This window comes from Bombina bombina, chromosome 3 (assembly GCF_027579735.1).
Source record: "Bombina bombina isolate aBomBom1 chromosome 3, aBomBom1.pri, whole genome shotgun sequence".
NCBI classification, from domain to species: domain Eukaryota; kingdom Metazoa; phylum Chordata; class Amphibia; order Anura; family Bombinatoridae; genus Bombina; species Bombina bombina.
In genome coordinates, this window is record NC_069501.1 from 448,106,779 (window position 1) to 448,121,502 (window position 14,724).

Consider the following 14,724-nt stretch of genomic DNA (forward strand, 5'->3'; position numbering starts at 1 on the left):
GTTTCCAGGCCTGTCTGAAATGAGCAACAGTTCTTTCCTGTTTTGGAGCGGAGGAAGTTGATGCTGCTCCTGCCTTGAAATTTCGAAAGGCACGAAAATTAGACTGTTTGGCCTTTGATTTGGCCCTGTCCTGAGGAAGGGTATGCCCCTTACCTCCAGTAATGTCAGCAATAATTTCCTTCAAGCCGGGCCCGAATAAGGTCTGCCCCTTAAGTAATTTAGATTTAGAAGTCACGAGTTGCAAGAGAATGACTGGATATGACATGTGAGGGGAGGAGCTATATAGCAGCTCTGCTGTGGGTGATCCTCTTGCAACTTCCTGTTGGGAAGGGAATATATCCCACAAGTAATGGATGATCCATGGACAGGATACACTTAACAAGAGAAAAAAATACTTTTAGGTTGCAGGTATATAGTTATATTGCCTAAATTATATAAAACAATACTGTTACACTTAGTCTCATTCCTTCTCCAAGCAGTCTCATTTTACAGATGCAAAAATATAAATATAATAAAATGTAAAAAAATAAAATGAATAGGCATCTTTATTTCATTTAACTGCAGCATCAGCGCAAAACTAAGCACCCACGGCGCAGCTGTTTTTTCAATGAGATGACGTTTCCACTTTTGTCATTAGCTGTGCTATTGAAAAACTGAGCTGTGCTGTGGGTGGCCGGAAGTGCTTAGACAAAAAAAAAAAAATGTAACTGATGAATGATGGTCACCTTTATGTTAAGTGATGCTAATTCTAGCGTTTCATAAATAGTAGGATTTATCATCACTTTAATGCATAACCATATAAATAAAAAACTATAACAAAATGTAAGATAAGTCACAGCTTTATTAATAGAACAGATATCATCAGAAACACTTTATTAGCATTTTATTAAATAGCCAGGTTCATAGTTCAAACAGGAACGCCAAGGACAATCCCTTTCCATGGGTACACGAGTTGTGAGAGCAGCAGAGTTGCACACACGTACTCCAGCTGTTAAAACACCTGCAAAAAAAAAAAAAAAGTGAGAATATAGAACAAAATGTAAAGTTATTCCTACAAACCCTAGAGAATAACATACAGTAGACACGGTGTACACTTTTCTACTCAACTGCATCCATTTGAATAAGTTGTATTCAGGGAACACCTACAACTGGTATCAACTCATTCAGCAATATGCATTTTTTCGTTTAACCCCTTAATGAACAGTGCCGTACAGGCGCAGTAGTTTATTAACCCTAAAGGATGCAGCTGTCCTGGGCTCTTTCTGAGTTCTAGATATGTTACAATAGTCACATTTTATCTATACTGATGAACCTATGAGATGGTGACAAACAAGTTGAAAAACTTAAAAATGCCAAATGCTTCAGTTTTGTGATTTAGAAATAAACAATTTTAAACAACTTTCCTTATTACATCTATTATAAAATTGGCTTCATTCTCTTGTCATCCTTTGCTGAAAGAACAGCATTGCACTACTGCCAGCTAGCTGAACACATCTAGTTAGCCAATTCCCCCGCTGTGTTCAGTCTGGTAACCATTTTCCTAAACCAAGTAAGCAGAACATAAAAGGGATATGAAATCCAAATGTTCTGGGTAGCGCTTGCCGATTGGTGGCTAAATGTAGCCAATAAATCAGCAAGCACTACCCAGGGTTCTGAACCAAAAAATGGGCGGCCTCCTGAGCTTACATTCCTGCTTTTTCAAATAAAGATTAAGAGAACAACGAAAATATGATAATGAGTAAATTGGAAAGTTTTTGAAAAAAGGGGGGTGTGAAATGTGAAGGGGCGCTGAAACCGCAATCTGGATATCAATGTCTATTTTTAAAATTACAATGCAGAATGAGAATTAAAAATTGAATGAATTGAATTAATATATATATGAAAAGTGTGATATTCTATCAACAATAAAAAATGTAGATAAGTGTCAAAGTGAATGTGTTGGTTAAATGTTCATGTGTCTCAAACCGTGTCTAAAATTTAAACAATGTGTAGCTCTCTTGAAATAAAATACATTGCAGAATGAATTGGCGTGAGATTAAAAATTGAATGAGTTGAATATATATATATAAAAAAAAAAAAAAGAGTGTGGTATTCTATCTTCAATAGTAAAAGGTGTAGATAAATATCAAAATGATTGTATCAATACAAAAAGAGGTGTTGGTTAAATATTCATGTGCCTCTTAGCTCTCAAACTGTGTATTTAAACAGACAAATAGTTTATATTAGGTGTTAAGTGAACCTTCAGATAAATAAAGTGAAATGAAAAACTATTATTAAAGTTACCTGGAACAAAGCATCTAGGGTTATATGGGGGATTAAAGTGCTAGTGCAATATAAATAATCAGAGAGAAAAATGTAAAAGTTGACTAATTTATTCACATCAAATTACTAAAAATAATTCATAAGTAACAGTTTAACCTCTTAAGGACATATGACGGAATTTTTCCGTCATAAAACAATTGAGCAAACTGAAAGCTGTGTCCTTAAAGCGTTAAAAGTTAACACCGGTGTTATGCTAAAATCTAAAACAATTTATAATATTGAAAAATGGCAAATAACCATGCGATCACTGGACAATGAATAATCAGCAATTGGCATTAGACATTCAAATGTGCAATCAATAGATAGTGAGGGCAAGATATCGTTGTGTCACTATAACTGCAGGATACAACACTATTAGTGATATTGGCAGTCTATAGAAATGTTTCAAAATGTCACGTATCGTAATTGATACACAGTTGCAAACTTTTCAGATTTTATCTTCAACGCTCCTAGATGCTAGTTTACAACACAGTACCTTTGGATCCGTTTCCTCTCTCCGTGTGGTTTGTCTTTACAGTCGGCGTTCCTTGTATAAGCGTCTCCTCTCGCTGTGTAAATACTAACAGAGGTTTATTGATTCAAACCTCAAGTCAGATACAGCGGTCCTGGGTGCCAATTCAATAGTAGTAGCTGTGTGGGGAAGATCAACGCGTATCGGCAAGAAAACCTTTTTCAAGATGCCCGTCAGCTGAATTTTCTCTCCTTTTGAACTCTATTTCGGCAGTGGGTGGAGCTTTGTGTGGGAAAACAGAATTTATGTTTACCTGATAAATTACTTTCTCCAACGGTGTGTCCGGTCCACGGCGTCATCCTTACTTGTGGGATATTCTCTTCCCCAACAGGAAATGGCAAAGAGCCCAGCAAAGCTGGTCACATGATCCCTCCCAGGCTCCGCCTACCCCAGTCATTCGACCGACGTTAAGGAGGAATATTTGCATAGGAGAAACCATATGGTACCGTGGTGACTGTAGTTAAAGAAAATAAATTATCAGACCTGATTAAAAAACCAGGGCGGGCCGTGGACCGGACACACCGTTGGAGAAAGTAATTTATCAGGTAAACATAAATTCTGTTTTCTCCAACATAGGTGTGTCCGGTCCACGGCGTCATCCTTACTTGTGGGAACCAATACCAAAGCTTTAGGACACGGATGAAGGGAGGGAGCAAATCAGGTCACCTAAATGGAAGGCACCACGGCTTGCAAAACCTTTCTCCCAAAAATAGCCTCAGAAGAAGCAAAAGTATCAAACTTGTAAAATTTGGTAAAAGTGTGCAGTGAAGACCAAGTCGCTGCCCTACATATCTGATCAACAGAAGCCTCGTTCTTGAAGGCCCATGTGGAAGCCACAGCCCTAGTGGAATGAGCTGTGATTCTTTCGGGAGGCTGCCGTCCGGCAGTCTCGTAAGCCAATCTGATGATGCTTTTAATCCAAAAAGAGAGAGAGGTAGAAGTTGCTTTTTGACCTCTCCTTTTACCGGAATAAACAACAAACAAGGAAGATGTTTGTCTAAAATCCTTTGTAGCATCTAAATAGAATTTTAGAGCGCGAACAACATCCAAATTGTGCAACAAACGTTCCTTCTTTGAAACTGGTTTCGGACACAGAGAAGGTACGATAATCTCCTGGTTAATGTTTTTGTTAGAAACAACTTTTGGAAGAAAACCAGGTTTAGTACGTAAAACCACCTTATCTGCATGGAACACCAGATAAGGAGGAGAACACTGCAGAGCAGATAATTCTGAAACTCTTCTGGCAGAAGAAATTGCAACTAAAAACAAAACTTTCCAAGATAATAATTTAATATCAACGGAATGCAAGGGTTCAAACGGAACCCCCTGAAGAACTGAAAGAACTAAATTGAGACTCCAAGGAGGAGTCAAAGGCTTGTAAACAGGCTTAATTCTAACCAGAGCCTGAACAAAAGCTTGAACATCTGGCACAGCAGCCAGTTTTTTGTGAAGTAACACCGACAAGGCAGAAATCTGTCCCTTCAGGGAACTTGCAGATAATCCTTTTTCCAATCCTTCTTGAAGGAAGGATAGGATCCTAGGAATCTTAACCTTGTCCCAAGGGAATCCTTTAGATTCACACCAACAGATATATTTTTCCAAATTTTGTGGTAAATCTTTCTAGTTACAGGCTTTCTGGCCTGAACAAGAGTATCGATAACAGAATCTGAGAACCCTCGCTTCGATAAAATCAAGCGTTCAATCTCCAAGCAGTCAGCTGGAGTGAAACCAGATTCGGATGTTCGAACGGACCCTGAACAAGAAGGTCTCGTCTCAAAGGTAGCTTCCAAGGTGGAGCCGATGACATATTCACCAGATCTGCATACCAAGTCCTGCGTGGCCACGCAGGAGCTATCAAGATCACCGACGCCCTCTCCTGATTGATCCTGGCTACCAGCCTGGGGATGAGAGGAAAGGGCGGGAACACATAAGCTAGTTTGAAGGTCCAAGGTGCTACTAGTGCATCCACTAGAGCCGCCTTGGGATCCCTGGATCTGGACCCGTAGCAAGGAACTTTGAAGTTCTGACGAGAGGCCATCAGATCCATGTCTGGAATGCCCCACAGCTGAGTGACTTGGGCAAAGATTTCCGGATGGAGTTCCCACTCCCCCGGATGCAATGTCTGACGACTCAGAAAATCCGCTTCCCAATTTTCCACTCCTGGGATGTGGATAGCAGACAGGTGGCAGGAGTGAGACTCCGCCCATAGAATGATTTTGGTCACTTCTTCCATCGCTAGGGAACTCCTTGTTCCCCCCTGATGGTTGATGTACGCAACAGTTGTCATGTTGTCTGATTGAAACCGTATGAACTTGGCCCTCGCTAGCTGAGGCCAAGCCTTGAGAGCATTGAATATCGCTCTCAGTTCCAGAATATTTATCGGTAGAAGAGATTCTTCCCGAGACCAAAGACCCTGAGCTTTCAGGGATCCCCAGACCGCGCCCCAGCCCATCAGACTGGCGTCGGTCGTGACAATGACCCACTCTGGTCTGCGGAATGTCATCCCTTGTGACAGGTTGTCCAGGGACAGCCACCAACGGAGTGAGTCTCTGGTCCTCTGATTTACTTGTATCTTCGGAGACAAGTCTGTATAGTCCCCATTCCACTGACTGAGCATGCACAGTTGTAATGGTCTTAGATGAATGCGCGCAAAAGGAACTATGTCCATTGCCGCTACCATCAACCCGATCACTTCCATGCACTGAGCTATGGAAGGAAGAGGAACGGAATGAAGTATCCGACAAGAGTCTAGAAGTTTTGTTTTTCTGGCCTCTGTTAGAAAAATCCTCATTTCTAAGGAGTCTATAATTGTTCCCAAGAAAGGAACCCTTGTTGACGGGGATAGAGAACTCTTTTCCACGTTCACTTTCCATCCGTGAGATCTGAGAAAGGCCAGGACGATGTCCGTGTGAGCCTTTGCTTGAGGAAGGGACGACGCTTGAATCAAAATGTCGTCCAAGTAAGGTACTACAGCAATGCCCCTTGGTCTTAGCACAGCTAGAAGGGACCCTAGTACCTTTGTGAAAATCCTTGGAGCAGTGGCTAATCCGAAAGGAAGCGCCACGAACTGGTAATGTTTGTCCAGGAATGCGAACCTTAGGAACCGATGATGTTCCTTGTGGATAGGAATATGTAGATACGCATCCTTTAAATCCACCGTGGTCATGAATTGACCTTCCTGGATGGAAGGAAGAATAGTTCGAATGGTTTCCATCTTGAACGATGGAACCTTGAGAAACTTGTTTAAGATCTTGAGATCTAAGATTGGTCTGAACGTTCCCTCTTTTTTGGGAACTATGAACAGATTGGAGTAGAACCCCATCCCTTGTTCTCTTAATGGAACAGGATGAATCACTCCCATTTTTAACAGGTCTTCTACACAATGTAAGAATGCCTGTCTTTTTATGTGGTCTGAAGACAACTGAGACCTGTGGAACCTCCCCCTTGGGGGAAGTCCCTTGAATTCCAGAAGATAACCTTGGGAGACTATTTCTAGCGCCCAAGGATCCAGAACATCTCTTGCCCAAGCCTGAGCGAAGAGAGAGAGTCTGCCCCCCACCAGATCCGGTCCCGGATCGGGGGCCAACATTTCATGCAGTCTTGGTAGCAGCGGCAGGTTTCTTGGCCTGCTTTCCTTTGTTCCAGCCTTGCATTGGTCTCCAAGCTGGCTTGGCTTGAGAAGTATTACCCTCTTGCTTAGAGGACGTAGCACCTTGGGCTGGTCCGTTTCTACGAAAGGGACGAAAATTAGGTTTATTTTTTGCCTTGAAAGGCCGATCCTGAGGAAGGGCGTGGCCCTTACCCCCAGTGATATCAGAGATAATCTCTTTCAAGTCAGGGCCAAACAGCGTTTTCCCCTTGAAAGGAATGTTAAGTAGCTTGTTCTTGGAAGACGCATCAGCCGACCAAGATTTCAACCAAAGCGCTCTGCGCGCCACAATAGCAAACCCAGAATTCTTAGCCGCTAACCTAGCCAATTGCAAAGTGGCGTCGAGGGTGAAAGAATTAGCCAATTTGAGAGCATTGATTCTGTCCATAATCTCCTCATAAGGAGGAGAATCACTATCGACCGCCTTTATCAGCTCATCGAACCAGAAACATGCGGCTGTAGCGACAGGGACAATGCATGAAATTGGTTGTAGAAGGTAACCCTGCTGAACAAACATCTTTTTAAGCAAACCTTCTAATTTTTTATCCATAGGATCTTTGAAAGCACAACTATCCTCTATGGGTATAGTGGTGCGTTTGTTTAAAGTGGAAACCGCTCCCTCGACCTTGGGGACTGTCTGCCATAAGTCCTTTCTGGGGTCGACCATAGGAAACAATTTTTTAAATATGGGGGGAGGGACGAAAGGAATACCTGGCCTCTCCCATTCTTTATTAACAATGTCCGCCACCCGCTTGGGTATAGGAAAAGCTTCTGGGAGCCCCGGCACCTCTAGGAACTTGTCCAGTTTACATAGTTTCTCTGGGATGACCAACTTGTCACAATCATCCAGAGTGGATAATACCTCCTTAAGCAGAATGCGGAGATGTTCCAACTTAAATTTAAATGCAATCACATCAGGTTCAGCCTGTTGAGAAATGTTCCCTGAATCAGTAATTTCTCCCTCAGACAAAACCTCCCTGGCCCCATCAGACTGGGTTAGGGGCCCTTCAGAGATATTAATATCAGCGTCGTCATGCTCTTCAGTATCTAAAACAGAGCAGCCGCGCTTACGCTGACAAGTGTTTATTTTGGCTAAAATGTTTTTGACAGAATTATCCATTACAGCCGTTAATTGTTGCATAGTAAGGAGTATTGGCGCGCTAGATGTACTAGGGGCCTCCTGAGTGGGCAAGACTCGTGTAGACGAAGGAGGGAATGATGCAGTACCATGCTTACTCCCCTCACTTGAGGAATCATCTTGGGCATCATTGTCATTATCACATAAATCACATTTATTTAAATGAATAGGAATTCTGGCTTCCCCACATTCAGAACACAGTCTATCTGGTAGTTCAGACATGTTAAACAGGCATAAACTTGATAACAAAGTACAAAAACGTTTTAAAATAAAACCGTTACTGTCACTTTAAATTTTAAACTGAACACACTTTATTACTGCAATTGCGAAAAAACATGAAGGAATTGTTCAAAATTTATCAAATTTTCACCACAGTGTCTTAAAGCCTTAAAAGTATTGCACACCAAATTTGGAAGCTTTAACCCTTAAAATAACGGAACCGGAGCCGTTTTAAACTTTAACCCCTTTACAGTCCCTGGTATCTGCTTTGCTGAGACCCAACCAAGCCCAAAGGGGAATACGATACCAAATGACGCCTTCAGAAAGTCTTTTCTAAGTATCAGAGCTCCTCTCACATGCGACTGCATGCCATGCCTCTCAAAAACAAGTGCGCCACACCGGCGCGAAAATGAGGCTCTGCTTATGCTTTGGGAAAGCCCCTAAGGAATAAGGTGTCTAATACAGTGCCTGCCGATATTATATCAAAATACCCAGATAAAATGATTCCTCAAGGCTAAATATGTGTTAATAATGAATCGATTTAGCCCAGAAAAAGTCTACAGTCTTAATAAGCCCTTGTGAAGCCCTTATTTACGATCGTAATAAACATGGCTTACCGGATCCCATAGGGAAAATGACAGCTTCCAGCATTACATCGTCTTGTTAGAATGTGTCATACCTCAAGCAGCAAGAGACTGCACACTGTTCCCCCAACTGAAGTTAATTGCTCTCAACAGTCCTGTGTGGAACAGCCATGGATTTTAGTTACGGTTGCTAAAATCATTTTCCTCATACAAACAGAAATCTTCATCTCTTTTCTGTTTCTGAGTAAATAGTACATACCAGCACTATTTCAAAATAACAAACTCTTGATTGAATAATAAAAACTACAGTTAAACACTAAAAAACTCTAAGCCATCTCCGTGGAGATGTTGCCTGTACAACGGCAAAGAGAATGACAGGGGTAGGCGGAGCCTGGGAGGGATCATGTGACCAGCTTTGCTGGGCTCTTTGCCATTTCCTGTTGGGGAAGAGAATATCCCACAAGTAAGGATGACGCCGTGGACCGGACACACCTATGTTGGAGAAATAGTATTAACTCCTACGTGTCAAGATAAAGTTTTCTTATTCACCTCTGATGTTTCTGTATTCCACAATAAAAAATCCATAAATTGTTTAGAGGAAGAATTAATATATACCTCTCCATGGGGTGCGAACCTTGTGCTCTATAAAAGGTATATAGACGATCTGTTTTTTATTTGGAGACGTGATATAGAATTGTTAGAGCAATTTTTTGAAGATCTAAATAATAACCAATATGGCCTTTCCTTCACACATGAATATAACAAACAAAGTATTAGTTTTTTTAGATATCAAATTGGAAATAGTGGATAAATGTATTGAGACTAAAACCCATTTTAAAACAGTGGACGCAAACAATTTTATTGATCACAAAAGCTGCCATCATAAGAACTGGATCAGAAATATTCCAAAAGGACAGATATTAAGGATCAGGAAAAATTGCTCAAGAGTAGAGAGCTTTGAAGAACAGTCAAAAATATTAGCTGAGCGCTTTGAAGAAAAAAAAGGCTATGATAATAAAAAAAATCAATTCAGTAATAAAGGAGGTGAGACAGATAGAAATGAACTACTAATTAAGAAGAGTAGAAATCAAGATGATGCAGCAAATAGACTGTGTAAATCAAACTGAGACAATTGAGGTCCCTATCATTACTAACTACTCTGTACAACATAAAATGTAAAAAAAAAAAAATGAACAAACACTGGCACCTGTTACAAAAAGATCCTATTATAGGTAGACAAATACCAAATCATCTCAGGTTCATCTACAGAAAGGCAAAAACTTTTAAAAATATACTTTGCCCTAGCAAATATCGCACAAAAGGTGGAACCAATGAAAATAGAGATCTAATAGGAGCCGAATTAAGGCTTTTATCAATGCCACAATTGCAAGGCTTGCAAACAGAGTAATAAAATAAAAATGATCAAGTCATATAAAGATGGAAAAATAACAAAAATTCAAGATGTGATTAGATGCACTGATGCAAACGTGATCTATGTGATACAATGCGAATGTGGTTTGAGATACTTCGGACAAACAAGCCGTAAACTCAGAGACAGAATAAGAGAACACATTTTAGCAATAGAACACGAAAGAGAAGACAGTTTTATATAGACATTTTAAGGACAAATACAACAGTAATTTAGGAGCATTTAAATATTGGGGGATTTTCAAAGTTAAAAAAAGACAGTAGAAGGGGAAATTTAGAGAAAAAATTGCTAAGAAAGGAGGCAGAATTTATATAAAATTTGGTACCCTGCACCCAAAGGGACTAAATAGTGAGTTTGACCTCAATAGTCTAATATAATCCACCATGTAATAAATTCAGTATTATATATACACAATTATTAATAAATTAAACTAATGTTTTTACCTTGGTATTAATTTTATCAATTTCAGCTCATTTTTACCATTTTATTACAAATATATAATGATCCTTTTATATATATTTATAATAGAAGTTTACAGTGAATTGATTTAGAAATTACACCTAATTTATTTATCTATTTAATCAAACCAGTTATCTATCTATCCCCTAACTTATATATTTATTCCTTAATATATTATAATATATTAAATACATATCTGATGTAAATAAACTATAACTTAACATAATTCTAATGACAATCTTAACGTAAAGGGATGTATTCTATCATATATATTATTTAGTATTTTTAAGATACAGCAATAGTCTTTGAAACACCACCAACAAGAACCTTTTAATAATGTGTCCTAAGTTATCAGCACAATGAATGTGTTAAGTAACAATAATCACTCTAAACAATTTATGGATTTTTTTTTAATGTGGAATACAGAAACATCAGAGGTGAATACGAAAACTTTATCTTGACACGTAGGAGTTAATACTATTTCCCACACAAAGCTCCACCCACTGCCAAAATAGAGTTCAAAAGGAGAGAAAATTCAGCTGACGGGCATCTTGAAAAAGGCTTTCATGCCGATACGCGTTGATCTGCCACACAGCTACTACTATTGAATTGGCACCCAGGACCGCTGTATCTGACTTGAGGTTTGAATCAATAAACCTGTTAGTATTTACACAGCGAGAGGAGCCGCATATACAAGGAAATAGTGCGCACACTTATTTTGAACATAAACCCTCAGTGATTGGTGAAACAGAATTCACATGACCGCACAGATACTCAGACAAACGGAACGCCAACTGTAAAGACAAACCACACGGAGAGAGGAAACGGATCCAAAAGGTACTGTGTTGTAAACCAGCATCTAGGAGCATTGAAGATAAAATGGCAGGAGAACTCTAGAAGTAAATATCGTAGATTAGTATTCTTCTAAAAAAGCCCTCTGATTAACAGCCAAAAAGACCTATCTGAAAAGTTTGCAACTGTGTATCAATTACGATACGTGACATTTTGAAACATTTCTATAGACTGCCAATATCACTAAATAGTGTTGTATCCTGCAGTTATAGTGACACAACAATATCTTATCCTCACTATCTATTGATTGCACATTTGAATGTCTAATGACAATTGCTGATTATTCATTGTCCAGTGATCGCATGGTTATTTGCCATTTTTCAATATTATAAATTATTGTTTTAGATTTTAGCATAACACTGGTGTTAATAACTTTTAAACTGTCTGTTAGTTACTTATGAATTATTTTTAGTAATTTGATGTGAATAAATTAGTCAACTTTTACATTTATTTCTCTCTGATTATTTATATTGCACTAGCACTTTAATCCCCATATAACCCTAGATGCTTTGTTCCAGGTAACTTTAATAGTTTTTCATTTCACTTTATTTCTCTGAAGGTTCACTTAACACCTAATATAAACTATTTGTCTGTTTAAATACACAGTTTAAGAGAGCTATACATTGTTTACATTTGACACTTTTTGAGGCACATGAATATTTAACCAACACCTCTTTTTGTATTGATACAATCATTTTGACATTTATCTACACCTTTTACTATTGAAGATAGAATACCACACACATATATATATATATATTCAACTCATTCAATTTATAATATCTCACGCCAATTCATTCTGCAATGTATTTTATTATTTCAAGAGAGCTGCACATTGTTTAAATTTAGACACGGTTTGAGACACGAAAATTTAACCAACACTTTTTTTACACCAATACATTCACTTTGACACTCATCTACATTTTTTATTGTTGAAGATAGAATATCACACTTTTCATATATATATTAATTCAATTCATTCAATTTTTAATTCTCATTCTGCATTGTATTTTCAAAAATAGACATTGATATCCAGATTGCGATTTCAGCGCCCCTTCCCATTTCACACACCCCTTTTTTCAAAAACTATTGGTGTAGTCATTTGTGAGAAGACTACACTAGTGAAGGAGGCTATATCTGGATTGAGTTATAATGTTCAAAACCTCTTTCTAAATTGGAAAGTTGCATGGTCTATCTGAATCATGAAATAAAACATTTGGGTTTTTATATCCCTTTAAGATGCAGGGAAACAAAAATGCAAGTATTGAAAGTTGTAAATGCTACATCTTCACAACCATTCATGCTTACCTGGGCTGATGTAATGGAGAAATGTTTCATGTAGACATTTTGTCCAGTGCTTGAAGATCTGTATATAAAACAAAATCTATATACAGAAAACAAAATTAGTGTAAGAAACTAGACAACCTGGTGCTCTAAATGCACCTAGTGTACAAAAAGTACAGAGTTAAAGTTGCCTTTCCCATATTTAAGCCAAACTTATTATACATAACAATCATGCATAATAAATAGAACATACATATACATAACATATTATACAGAACAATTATACATAATTATAAATAATAATAATCTATACATATACATAATATATTATACAGAACAATTATACATATTATACATAATTATACAAAATATCGTACAATAGATAACCAAACAGACTGAAATCTGATTAGCTTCCCATGATCACAGACAGTGAGAGCAGCCGCACTCTACTCTCACTATCCGTGAACACTTCAGCAGACACAGAACTCAATGTGTTCAGTTACCATACTACACATTATAACTTTATATAATAATAATAATAATAATAATATATAGAACATACATTTTAAACATAATAAATAGAACATACATATTATACATAATAATATATAGAAAATACATTATACATAATAATCTATACATATACATAATATATATTATACAGATTATACAATAGATAACCAAACAGACTGGAATCTGATTAGCTTCCCATGATCACAGACAGTGAGAGCAGCCGCACTCTACTCTCACTATCCGTGAACACTTCTGCAGACACAGAATTCAATGTGTTCAGTTACCATACTACACATTATAACTTTATATAGAATAATAATAATATATAGAACATACATTTTAAACATAATAATAAATAGAACATACATATTATACATAATAATATATAGAAAATACATTATACATAATAATCTATACATATACATAATATATATTATACAGAACAATTATACATATTATACATAATTATAAATATTATACAATAGATAACCAAACAGACTGGAATCTGATTAGCTTCCCATGATCACAGACAGTGAGAGCAGCCGCACTCTACTCTCACTATCCGTGAACACTTCAGCAGACACAGAATTCAATGTGTTCAGTTACCATACTACACATTATAACTTTATATAGAATAATAATATAGAACATACATATTATACAGAATAATAATAATATAGAACATACATATTATACATAATATATAGAACATACATATTATAAATAATAATAAAATAGAACATACATATTATACATAATATATATATTATACAGAACAATTATACATATTATACATAATTATACAAATATTGTACAATAGATAACTAAACAAACTGAAATCTGATTAGCTTCCCATGATCACAGACAGTGAGAGCAGCCGCACTCTACTCTCACTATCCGTGAACACTTCAGCAGACACAGAATTCAATGTGTTCAGTTACCATACTACACATTATAACTTTATACAGAATAATAATATAGAACATACATATTATAAATAATAATAATAATATATAGAAAATACATATTATACATAATAATAATAATAATAATCTATACATATACATAATATATTATACAGAACAATTATACATATTATACATGATTATAAAAATATTGTACAAAATATTGTACAATAGATAACCAAACAGACTGAAATCTGATTAGCTTCCCATGATCACAGACAGTGAGAGCAGCCGCACTCTACTCTCACTATCCGTGAACACTTCTGCAGACACAGAATTCAATGTGTTCAGTTACCATACTACAAATTATAACTTTATACAGAATAATAATAATAATAAAACATTATACATATATCATATACCGACGTGGCGTTCTGAACACGTCTGAAGACGGATGAATCTGGTTGAATCCTTGAATGGTGTCCCAGCGAAGTCTCATCTTGTGCAGCAGAATGACGTAGCAGATCTTGAGCAGCAGAAGTGTCCTTTTCATGCAGAAAACAGCAGCTTGACCGGTTAACCTTAAACAAATGTTAATGGGAGATGCACAGGAGACAGATATACATTCACAATAGACCAAGAAAAAAAAAAAAAAATGCCAAAAAGGCATTTGGAGGTACAGATTAGAATCTGCCTAGCTTTCCATGATCACAGGTAGTGAGAGCAGTCGGCCGCACTGTCCCCACCACCTATAAACACAGTTGTCAAACACAGAATACAATGTATACCTCCTCCTGCCTTTGTTGTGGCAAATGATCAAACATCAAATCATAAAACCTTAGCTTAACAGCAGCATTAG

At 37.4% G+C, this 14,724-nt stretch overlaps 1 long non-coding RNA gene across 1 annotated transcript in view; it reads right to left on the bottom strand.

Moving 5' to 3' along the window:
- Positions 1–823: 823 nt before the first annotated feature.
- LOC128653412 (uncharacterized) overlaps positions 824–14,724 on the bottom strand; it is a 26,664-nt gene continuing 12,763 nt past the window's right edge. Inside the window, exons 5-6 of the long non-coding RNA XR_008401350.1 lie at positions 12,472–12,547; positions 824–1,000 (exon numbers count right to left, since the gene is read on the bottom strand). This is a non-coding gene — a long non-coding RNA (uncharacterized LOC128653412). The remainder of the gene's footprint in view (positions 1,001–12,471; positions 12,548–14,724) is intronic.